Below are 10,841 nucleotides of genomic sequence, written 5' to 3'. Positions count from 1 at the left end.
TCTGCTTTTGCTATTTATTTTGCGTTTTTGTGGCTCCTTTTTTGTGTGTGACTGTGTGGAAACCAGTTCAGCTACTGATTGATTGTGTGACTGCAGTACATTGTTTATTGCTTCCATTTTATGGATCAATGGCCTCGTTAGATAGCAAAATTCATGTTCAATTGCTGTTTTAGGGGGGGTCTTCCAAAGTCTGGAACGGATTCATCCATTTTGCGTTACTTTCTATGGGAAAGCAAGCCTTGGTTTTGGAACGCTTTGGTTTTGGAACAGACTTCCAGAACGGATTAATCTTGAGAAGCAAGGTACCACTGTAAGGGCATGTGGGTGGGTGGGGGGGAAAGGCCCTGACTTAAGAACGGCGTAGCCCTCGCCGGGTCGCCCTGTCAGCTACTACCGGTTGTAAAGCCTGCGTTCCCTCAGGAACCTAGAGGGGGCGCGCGGAGGCGAGGCGCCAATTCCCGCCTTTCCCAGGTGTTTATGTGTGTGTGTGTATTCGTGCCCGCGCGCGCTCTTGCTGGTATCGGCAGACTGAGGGAGCCAGTCGGGGAGAAACGCTCCTCCGTCTGAGGCGAGCGGCGTTCCTTGTGTGAGGGGAGCCGAAGAGGAGCTTCTCCGACGACGCTGCCCGCCCTGCCGGAGCCGGCGGGGGTGGGTGAAGGATCCCCCACGCACGCCCACCCACCTCCCGCCTCGCCAACCCGGGAGAAGCCGCTGCTCTCTCTCCCGGTCCCCCACCCCGCCCGGACTCATCTGTTGCGCCGCGGCGAAGCGCCACCTCCGCCCGGGGGGGGGGGGGGAATCCTGAGGAGATCCTGAGGGGAGCGCCGGGCGAAGGCGCCTCGGGGTGGCCGCCGGCGAGAGGACTTGAGGGAGAGAAAGAGAGAGAGACCTTCGCCGTCTTCGGGAAAATGCGGCTGCCTCGCCGAGTCTGCCTTTCCTCCTCACGCCCAGTAAGTTCTCCCCGGCTCGCTTGAGGACTGTACGGGTTGTTGTTGTTTTCTTTTGTATCTCTAGAACGTTTTTTTTATTATTCTTAGGGGGGAAAGATTACTGCATTGCCGAGGGGGGGGGGTTGGACTAGATGACCCTCGGGGGTCCCTTTCCAACTCTTCTGTGGTGATTATTCATAATCGTAGATTATTTGCGCGGGGGGGGGGGGCGGGCAGGCAACCACCACCTCGAAGCGGTTTTAAAACAATCCGGAACGAAACATTGCCAGAGGAAAGTCGAATGGGAAGTACTGTGTAGGTTTCCCATCACTTAGCACCCGGGGTAACTTTTTCGTGCCCTGGCGTGAGAGGCGCTTATAAGCTTTAGAAAGGGGCTATTTCTCCCCAAGAAGAGGGGGTGAAAAAGATGGTGTTGGTTAGGGAGACCCATAACTTGGAGGGGCAAACATGACTTCTCTCTCTCCCCGCCCCCCCATCCTCCCAATGCTGAGGTCCAGAGGAACTTAAAATCAGTGGCGTAGCGTGGGTTGTCAGCACCCGGGGCAAGGCAAGTAATTTGCGCCCCCTAACCCGTGGATTTGCGCCCCCTAACCTGTGGATTTGTTTGCCCTAACCCCAGATGTTGCGCCCGGTGCGGCCGGCCCCCCCTGCACCCCCCACGCTACGCCACTGCTTAAAATCCTCACAAAATAAGAAGGCAGGTTGTGGGGTAGAGAGGGAGGCATTGTTATTGCTCTCTTTGAAGGCTTGCAGAAGGGTCACTTCACACGTTGCAGCAAAAAGACCCAGGCCTGCGCCTCCCCTTTCCAGGCTGCCTCCTTTCTGTCAAATTATTTCTGTGCTTGTGAACGGGTCCAAGCAAACACCGGCCTCTGTGCCTCATCCAATTCTCTTGCGTTTCCCCCCCAGACATAGGAGCGCTTTTTAAACACTATAGAATGGAACATAGGAGAGAGGGTCATCGGTTTTGCTAGGTGGCAAAGGAAAAAAATAAATGACAGCACTTTTAATCCTTTCTATAATGCTGCCAGTGAGAGAAGTTGTTCCCGTTTTTTTCAGATGTAGGACTGAGGTTGTAAGACAGTGATGTGTACGGTCAAGAGCCGGTTCATTCATATGTGTGTACATCGCTTGAACATGTGTGAACTGTACTCAAGGCTGTTTTTTTAAAATCTCACGCAGAATCAAGGTGTGTCTTGGTATTTCACTACTAACTTGTCAGTTGCTGGTTTTTTTTAAAAAAAACAGCCACCTATAACTTTGCAGTTCTATCCTGTCAATAAAAAAACTGATTTGTTTCTCAAATCTACTTGCTAGATATGAGCACGGCAGTAGCACTAAAGGGAGAACATTACCCTATTGTACAGATGAGTAGCCTTGGTGACCAATGATGCTCTTTTTGATTTTACCCACATCATCATTGGATGAATTTGAATAGATTGGTTCGGTGTTATTGATTATGCAGAAGAAATACAGTCCTGTTCTGTAGAATTTCAACTTTTGCTTGACGTTTTTTCTGTCTGGAAATGGATGAGAAATGAGGGGGAAATACTCAAAGTATGGTACAAAAGCATTAATCTGAATTGGTTTATGAGGCAATACGTTCATTAGAGAAGGAGAGTGGAAACATGCAGTGATATCTGGAAAGAATTTTGGAGAAGTGAGGACCAACAGAAAAATATTATGCTGTATTGAGTTAACATGAAATTTAATCATAATTATTTCAATCAGATGTTGATTTTTTAAAAACTGATCCGATTGAAACCTTGTTTTGTAGAATAAATGAGAGAATGCGGTTCAGAGCCCCGTGAAATTCACCTTTCTTTCTTAGCCCTTTCTACACGAAGCTGGCGATTCATTTGTTTAAACCTGGGCCTGTTCTAATCACATAATGCAAGACTTGGGAGGGGGAGGTGCTTTTAAGTGCAGGTGGCCATATAGGTGAGGGGTTCTGAACTCCCCTTCCCTCCTGCAGCTTATGTTCCTACTCCCTTCCATAGTTGGTCTCTGATACCAAAAATGATCCTGGCAGTGCCTAGAGGCAGGGGGCGAACTTCAGTCTTTCAAATTTTAGTGGCACACCAAAATTTGGCATCCCTTTCCATTCTACACATGCACTACATCATAGTTGCTAAACCCTTTGGCATCCCCTTTGGCTCAGTGCCCATTGCGGCGGAACTACCCTAAATCTGTCTCTGCTGGAAGAACTGCCATGGGCAAAGGGGGCACTCAGCTGCCCCTTACAATCTTAAAACTGAGCCCTCACATTTTTATTTATCATGGCTTTAAAAATGGTTCTGCTACTATCACCTGCAGTTTGAGACTGCTTTTCAAGGTTAAACAGAAAGACGTGCAAATTTTCAAAGGTTCCTCCAAAGAATCTTGTTCTTCTTGTGAACTTTGAGATTACAGTAAAAAAAATCTTTTTCAGTTCTGAAAAATCAAAGTGGGTAGGAGCCAGTTAAACATGCAACAGATCTTAAGTAGAATATTGCAGCATTCAGCCCTCTAGGTTTGTTCTTTTTCAGTTTGCATATAAAGCCAAGTGCTACAGAAGTCTGCAAGCACAGAGAAGGAGTCAGGGAAGAGAAGAAAGTGAGAGGTTGGTTATATGGCAAAGAACTGTGGTGAGAGGAGCAACAGACAGACTTATATGGTAAACCTAGTGACTGAAGGAATTCATCTGTGCATTGTGTTCACTTTTGTAAGCTCCTAGATGGTCTGGCTAAATTACAGGCACCATGAATCGAAAAAGAAGTAGCTGGCACGCCATAAATTAGGATAAATCTGGACAAGATGAATTTCAGAACTATGGAATACATTACTGGGCAATTTTGATTTTTACAAGCAATGCCTCCACTAGCATCTCCTCGATTGATTCCTAGCACACCTGGCAACCAAAATATATTTAAAAGAGACAGTGAAAAAATGCTCAGTATTTAAAAATGGCCACTCCAGAATAAACTTCTTACGCCAGACAGGAATATTAAATGAAGAGAAAGTAAGAAAGTACAGAGAGTGCTTATCATACACACCACAAAGTAAGATGTGTGTGGCACCCCAGGAAGCCTCTTGGGCTCCCTAGGGTGTAGATAATCTCAGAAGCTCTTTCCTCATCCAAGAATTCCTTCCCCATGGAGGGAACATGCCCAGCACATCTGAAGGCTCAAATGTATACTGAAACTAAATCAGAGACACATTTACCCCAGGGAAGTTAGCAAACTACAGAACAAAGAGAGTTTGAGCCCAGTCCACAGAAGGATAGGCATACCAGAAAGCAGTGGGATGTGGCGTGGGATGACTCTGTGGTGGTGGAGCAAGGTTTGGGTTGCTATCTTAGATCAGCAAGACATAACTATGCTGAGGCTATGGCAAGGGCAGACTTAGGTTTCCTGGTACTGGAAGATACTGTTTCTCTAATCGTAGTACTTCTAGATGTATGTTTATTTCTTGCAAAATGTTTCTTCTTATAATGCATAAAAATATAAGGCTGTCATCATGCAGCCCCCATTGGGGGATTTGCAGTGTCTCATAGGAATCCTGGATTTGCATGATGTCGGGGTGGGGGGAGCAAAATAAAAATTCATCTTGCTCAACAGCAGTGGCCATGGAATAGTAGTGAGGAAGGACAGACACTGAGAGGGGAGAAAGAGGTGGTTTAAGTAAAGCAGATATGGAGAAAAGTGAGAAGAAAATAGTTCTCAACAATGACAAAAGTTTGAGTAAAAAACTGGAATATTTGAGGGTTCTGCAGCCTTCATATCTCAAATTGGGCAGCTGAGGGATGGAAGAGGGAGAAGTTTGAGTACGTTGAGAAGGGAAGAACACCGAAATGGGAAAAGGGCTTTTAAGCAACAGGTGATGTTTGAGTAAAGCAGGGGTGGAGAAAAACCGAGGAGAAAAGTGACAGAGGGTTGAGTATAGTGGACAGGGGGGCAAGACACAGCAGGTGTGGGGAGTGGTATCTTAAAACAAAGCAATGAGAACTGTACACAGCATTCTAGGTGAGGTTGCACCATAGATTAATGGCCTTATGATATTGGCAGTTTTATTTTAAACTCTGTTCCTATTGATCTTCTACACTTTGGGTCAACATTTTCATCAAGCTATTTATGCTAACACTAAAGGCTTGCTCCTGGTCGGTCATTTCTAGTTTGAACCCCATTAGAGTATATTTGAAGGAAGGCATATGTATAGGATTCTTTGCTCTGATGTGTGTCACTTTACACTTGCTTACATTGCAATTTTAATTCCCATCCGTCCAGTTTAGAGAGGTCCTTTTGGAGTACCTGGCAATTCCATTTTGTTCTTGTCATTGTGAATTAATTGGTGCCCTCCACAACCTTGGCCACTTCACTACTCACCCCTAACTACAGATCATTTATTAATAAGTTAATAAGCCCAGGTGCCAATACAGAACTTTGAGGGAACTCCACATCCCTGAAGGGGACCCACCCATCTCTTTTTCTTGCTCAGGTTCTCCAGGTAAACTATCTTGCCCTTGAGGGAACAAACTGGTTCCCTGAGGTTATTGTTGTTGTTTTTTAAAAGAAACATTTCATTAGTATATTACAAAATAAATGGAAAATTAAAAAGAAAAATTACCTCCCCACCAAGAGATGAAGTCTGCATCCAAAGCTGAAGTCCGTTCAAGTCCATATTATAATGTCTAGATGCAGAGGACTTCAAAAGATAACACAAAAAACAGTCAAAGCAATAAAAAATTTCCTCAGGGAGTGATCCTCGATTGTGTCCACAAATCAGAAAATTGGACACTGTCCTGGATCCATTTAGGAGGTGTACCAGATATAAGGCAACATCACGAAAATATATGTAAACTTCACTTGTAAACCCATCAGGGCCTGGGGATTTATGCGATTTAAGAACGTGTGGCTCTACTACTGGGCTGCACCAAAGTCCATTTACCAGAATTTTGAAGAAGGGATTTAGGTCAGTTTAGGCCTCTCGGAATGAGGATTTTTGTCAGCAGAGTGGACAGTTGATGATGATTGAATGGGGATGTGGGCAGTTGAAGCCCCTCCGGAAATGCAAGGGTCTGCTTCTCTAGGTTCCCCCCACCAAAAATGGACTAGACTTTAACTGATCTTGAAACAGAACCTTACATTTTGCAGCTCTGTGGAATTGCTGCTAAATAGCAGTTGAGTAGTTGCAGAGTGAGCAAACTTTCCTTGCTGATGACAACCACTTGCAGAATGAAAGTAGAAGGTTGCAGAAGAGGCTGGGCATTGTACTACGCATCTGATAAATTCAGTAGATCCTAGGTAAACTTCTTGTATTTCATCCTATTCCGTTAGAATCCCTGCTCTCCAAACAAAAAACTTGTATTCCTTGTGAAGTCAGGCCAGCCCTGACAGAGAGTTAAGACAGGCTTCTTTGGAAGAAAGCAGCACCTGCAATGACTTGCGGGAAGCTCTTGGTACGTCTGAGTTATTCCCCAGAATTAGAATAGGGCTTCAGGCCCAGAGAATATTTTTCTGACTGTAAGAAAATAGGTTCAGGGTGCATTCATTAACAGTGGTGGGGATAAAGATTGTTTAGATGTAAAGTATTATTTTCATTGCAGGAGTTCTTTTTCTGTGCTTCTTATTTATTCAAAGCAAATATAATCTTGACACCAGCCCAAACTTGCTTATAAGAAAAAGTTGTGATTCATTATAGCTTGCCATTTGTCAAAGAACACAATCTAACTGGAAATACTTCTGCACCAACTCTACTTAAACTATTTAGAACTATGCTGTGCTCATGTGTAGCTCCTGTTCATTTTAAAGCGGCTTGCATTGGAAAGCTACATGCTGAATTGGGACAATAATTTGTAGGAAAGCATTTGCTCAGTATTGGCTCTACTGTGTGCCACCACTCTGAAATCCTGCTTATCTCCCACGACCCAGTCACTAAAGGACCAAACTTGGGCTGAGAATGCTGTTTGAGGGTGGGAGCTTGATTTCAATTCCAAAATGCACTTATACCACAACATGTGCAAAAGAAGATTAAGTGGTGCCACACAAAAACAATTATCTTATACTATAAAGACAACAACAGAAAAGAACCACATGTGACAAAACTAGCACATAGACATAAAAACATATTCATCTCTCTTCTTGCCACCCACCACCAGCAGCACTCTTGTGAAATCAACACTAATATTTTATTTCATGGAGGTTTTCTGTGGGTGGGTGGAGGATGACTCTAGTTAGATAAAACATATCCTAGCCTGCTTTTTATTTGCTACTTCAGATTTTCATTTGTTTTAAAAATATGGTTATATTCTTTGTTCTGCTGAATTTAGGGAGGTACGGACAAGCCTCAATCCATTATGATATTCATTTGCACTTTCATCTGGTATTTTCTACTCCGCTGCAGTTGGCTTAATTTGCACAAGTCCATGTTTTGTTTCATCATTTGCTGATGCAGAAATATATGTCTACTTAATGAATAGTTATAACAGACAGCTTGTCTCAGCCATTAACAGATATTTGGATTAACTTCCTGGCATGTTCCCTTTCAGAGTTCATAAAGTGGCCAATAGCCCATCACAAATCTAACTATGGCTGCAACCTAACTATGTCTACTCAGAATTAAGTCCTATTGCATTTAGTGGGGTTTACTCCTAGATAAGTGAGGTTGGGATTGCAGCCACTCTTGCTACTTTGGTTTCACAGTTCAGTATATACTTGTCATCCTATCTCATTTTCCTGACTTAGATATCAGAGAGGGACAGTTTAATTATAGGTCAAGAAAGCTTTGGAGTGGGGAGGAAAGGAACTGCAAATTCAATATTTTTGTAAGCCACTTTCTGGTTGGGGTTTTTAAAAATTAAACAATGTGTAAATTTTATGAAAGGCATAAATACATAAACAAACAAACAAACAAACAAACAAACAAACACAACTAAATAAATAAATTTTGCTTTTGAAACCAGGTTTTAGGGTGATAAAAAATGGGTGGTCAAAGCCAGATGGTTCTTCCCACTTTGATAAAAAGCTAGAAATTTAGGAGAAAGCAGAAATGAAATCCACAGGTAACAGAAGGGTTCATTATTGACTCTCTGCAGCAGCAAAAAGAACGAAACCTCAACAGCAGGGTAGAAGATCAATCTATCCCAGTCTTGGATGAGCTAAAATCTAATCATTAAGAGGCACTAACTTTTGCCCTGTGAAAAAAATGGAGCAGTTGAACACAAAATTCAATTAAAATATTCCAGTGAATCAAGGCAGATGCCTGGAGTATATAAGACCCCTTTGAATAAGCAAAGCATGCAGCAATTCCCACATAGCTTCAGAGGGGCAAAACCCAAAATAGCCTGTAAGATAACACAAGTTTCAAAGCAGTATTCATAAATTAAAGAGTGAAGTGGCTAGCTGAGCAGAAGTTGTGATACAGCCCATTTTACACAACTGTTGTTAGTTACCCCACTATCTCACAGCTCCTAAGTGGCAAGTGGTTCCTTAGTCCAAAAAAAGGCCCCGGTGCCTGAGAAAATGCCTAAACCTTTGAAAATGCAAAATCAGGTTCCTTATACATAGGAGCACTGTAGGGATCCCAGGTACACAACTTTTTTGAAGGCAACTGTGCTAGCCTCTGCCAACTGAGCCTTTGTGGAGAATAGGTAATTACATCCAGAACAAAAAAGCAAGGGCGAACAAACAAAAAGGAAATCTCATTGCAGGGGAAAAGAAAGCTGTTTCAAAATGGGAGCCTTTTTATCAGCTCCTAATACTCTTTATAAGGGTCACCAGTGTATGAACCACTGTGGCTGCGTGAGCCCTATTCATAAATGGTAATTGCTGGCATACCAAACAAAGCTGGTAAAAGGCACTCTAAGCTGTTGAAGCCACCTGGACCTCAGGCAACAAAGATTAATCCAGGAGCACACTCAAGCAACATGTCTGGTCCTTCAGGGAGAGTGCAAGCCTGTCCAGAACAGGTAGCTGACCTGTCTCAGACCTGGAAACCATCTACCCACAAGGCTAGTTTTGCTTCAGTTTGTTCAGTTCAGTTTAATAAGAGATGAGTATCTTTTGAAAGTTTGCCATTTTAGCATATTTTAAAAGGTTTCAAATGCTGGTTAGAATGATTTAATGATTTGTGTATTATGCAGTTACTAACCATCTGCAAAGCTGAAAAAATGCATATAATATTTGAAAGAAAATGTCATAATTTGTCATTAAAATTTTGGCACCGAAAAGTTTGACCAACTGTTAAAATAGATCATTTTCACTAATGATAAAATCAAATACACTAAATTCCTTTTGCATGTGTGCGTGCGCACACACACATAACACATTTAGACAAAAAATACTTTTTTCCAGACTGATTCTTTCACAGAGTTAAAATGTAACCACTTCTGAAAACTTCCAAATTATTATTAATTTGTTTATTTACTCAATAAGAACTCCGCACTCCACCCTGTTGTATGAATTCTGTTTACTGCAGCTGAGGGACTTGCTTGCAATTTAATGCTTGATTTAATGAGGTCTGCCAGGATTTACAAAGCCATTGTATTTTGCAACACTGTATGTGCAAACTATCATTTTGTACAATGCAATCCCTGTCTTTTAGATTTTGTTACTTTATAAGTGCTTCTATAATAAAGCCCTTTAGTGAAGCTGAAGCCTTGCTTTTCTGCCATTATCTAAAGCACAATTAAAATGGAGATGTCATATGACTAGTGACAGCTAGTGGTGCTGCTAGGAGGTCACAGGGGTGTGACCAAGTTGTTCTGGTTTTCTCCCTATCCTTTTCCCTTGCAAAGATACTGTAGACACTTAAACATTGCAGTTTTACAAACTGTTACGTTGTTGGCATCTGTCTGTCTTGGGACACAGTGAAGGAGTGCACCTTTGTGGGTGAGGTCAGGCTGTTGGAAGGTTGCAGCACCTACTGTGGCTGTAGAGACCACTATGGGAGAGACAAGTTTTGTTATGGCTGGGGCAGATGAAGGCATCCGTTTGTGCTGCTGTAGATGCACTCTGGTGTTTCTTCTCTCTGAGCTGCTCCCAGCGGTCATTCCTCCTCTGGTCACTGCTATGAATACATGACTTGACTGCCTGTTTCCAGGCACTGTGGTCTTCTGCAAGGAATTCCCACAGGGCAGGGTTGATGAAGGTTGCCCACCTTCATGTCACATTTGCAGACATCTTTGTGGCGCAGAGTTGGTCTGCCAATTGGCCTGGTGCCAGAAGCCAGCTCCCTGTAGAGCATGTTAGCACCTTACTAAACTGAAAGGTGACACATGGTCCCATTGGGTTGCCATGCTTACCCACCTAGCAGCCACATTCTGCACAAGAGGCAGCCTCCAGACTGTCTAAGAGGGTGGCTTCACATAGAGCACGTTGAAGTAGCCTAATAGAGAAGTCACTAGAGTGTGGACAGCTGAGGCCAGCCTATACTGGTCCAGGAACAACCAAAACTGGGGAAACAGCCTAAGCTGGCATAAGCACTCCTGACCACAGAAGCCACTTGAGACTCCAGTGACTAACTGGAATCCAGGAGTACTATGATCTTGTTCCTTCAGAGGAAGTGCAGCTTCTCCCAATGTAGGTTGTACATCTAATTCTCAGACATGGGAACCACCCACAGGACCAGGATTCAGCCTCATTTTATTGGTCCACTTCCAGCGCTTCACTGCTTCCAGGCACTGGTCCAACACCTTCCAAGCCTCTCCTGATTCAGATTGAATGGAGAGAGAAAGAGCTACATGTCATCAGCATGTTGATGGTGCCATGTTCCAACTCCACAGATGACAGATAACAGTTTCATATAGCTGTTGAATAGCATAGGAGAGAAAATGGACCCTTGTGGGAGCCCACAGCTCAAAAGGCACAGAACCAAGCAACAATCTCCTAGTACTATTTTCTGGTGATGACCCTG

General features: G+C 43.5%; 1 protein-coding gene across 2 annotated transcripts in view; it reads left to right on the top strand.

Moving 5' to 3' along the window:
• The first annotated feature begins 481 nt into the window (after positions 1-481).
• TRPC4 (transient receptor potential cation channel subfamily C member 4) overlaps positions 482-10,841 on the top strand; it is a 62,581-nt gene continuing 52,221 nt past the window's right edge. For both annotated transcript variants that reach the window (XM_028712225.2, XM_028712223.2), the window contains exon 1: positions 482-950. The gene's annotated coding sequence lies outside the window, so the exon portion shown is untranslated. The remainder of the gene's footprint in view (positions 951-10,841) is intronic.

This window comes from Podarcis muralis, chromosome 17 (assembly GCF_964188315.1).
Source record: "Podarcis muralis chromosome 17, rPodMur119.hap1.1, whole genome shotgun sequence".
Taxonomy (NCBI): domain Eukaryota; kingdom Metazoa; phylum Chordata; class Lepidosauria; order Squamata; family Lacertidae; genus Podarcis; species Podarcis muralis.
This window is presented reverse-complemented; position numbering and strand designations above follow the sequence as displayed.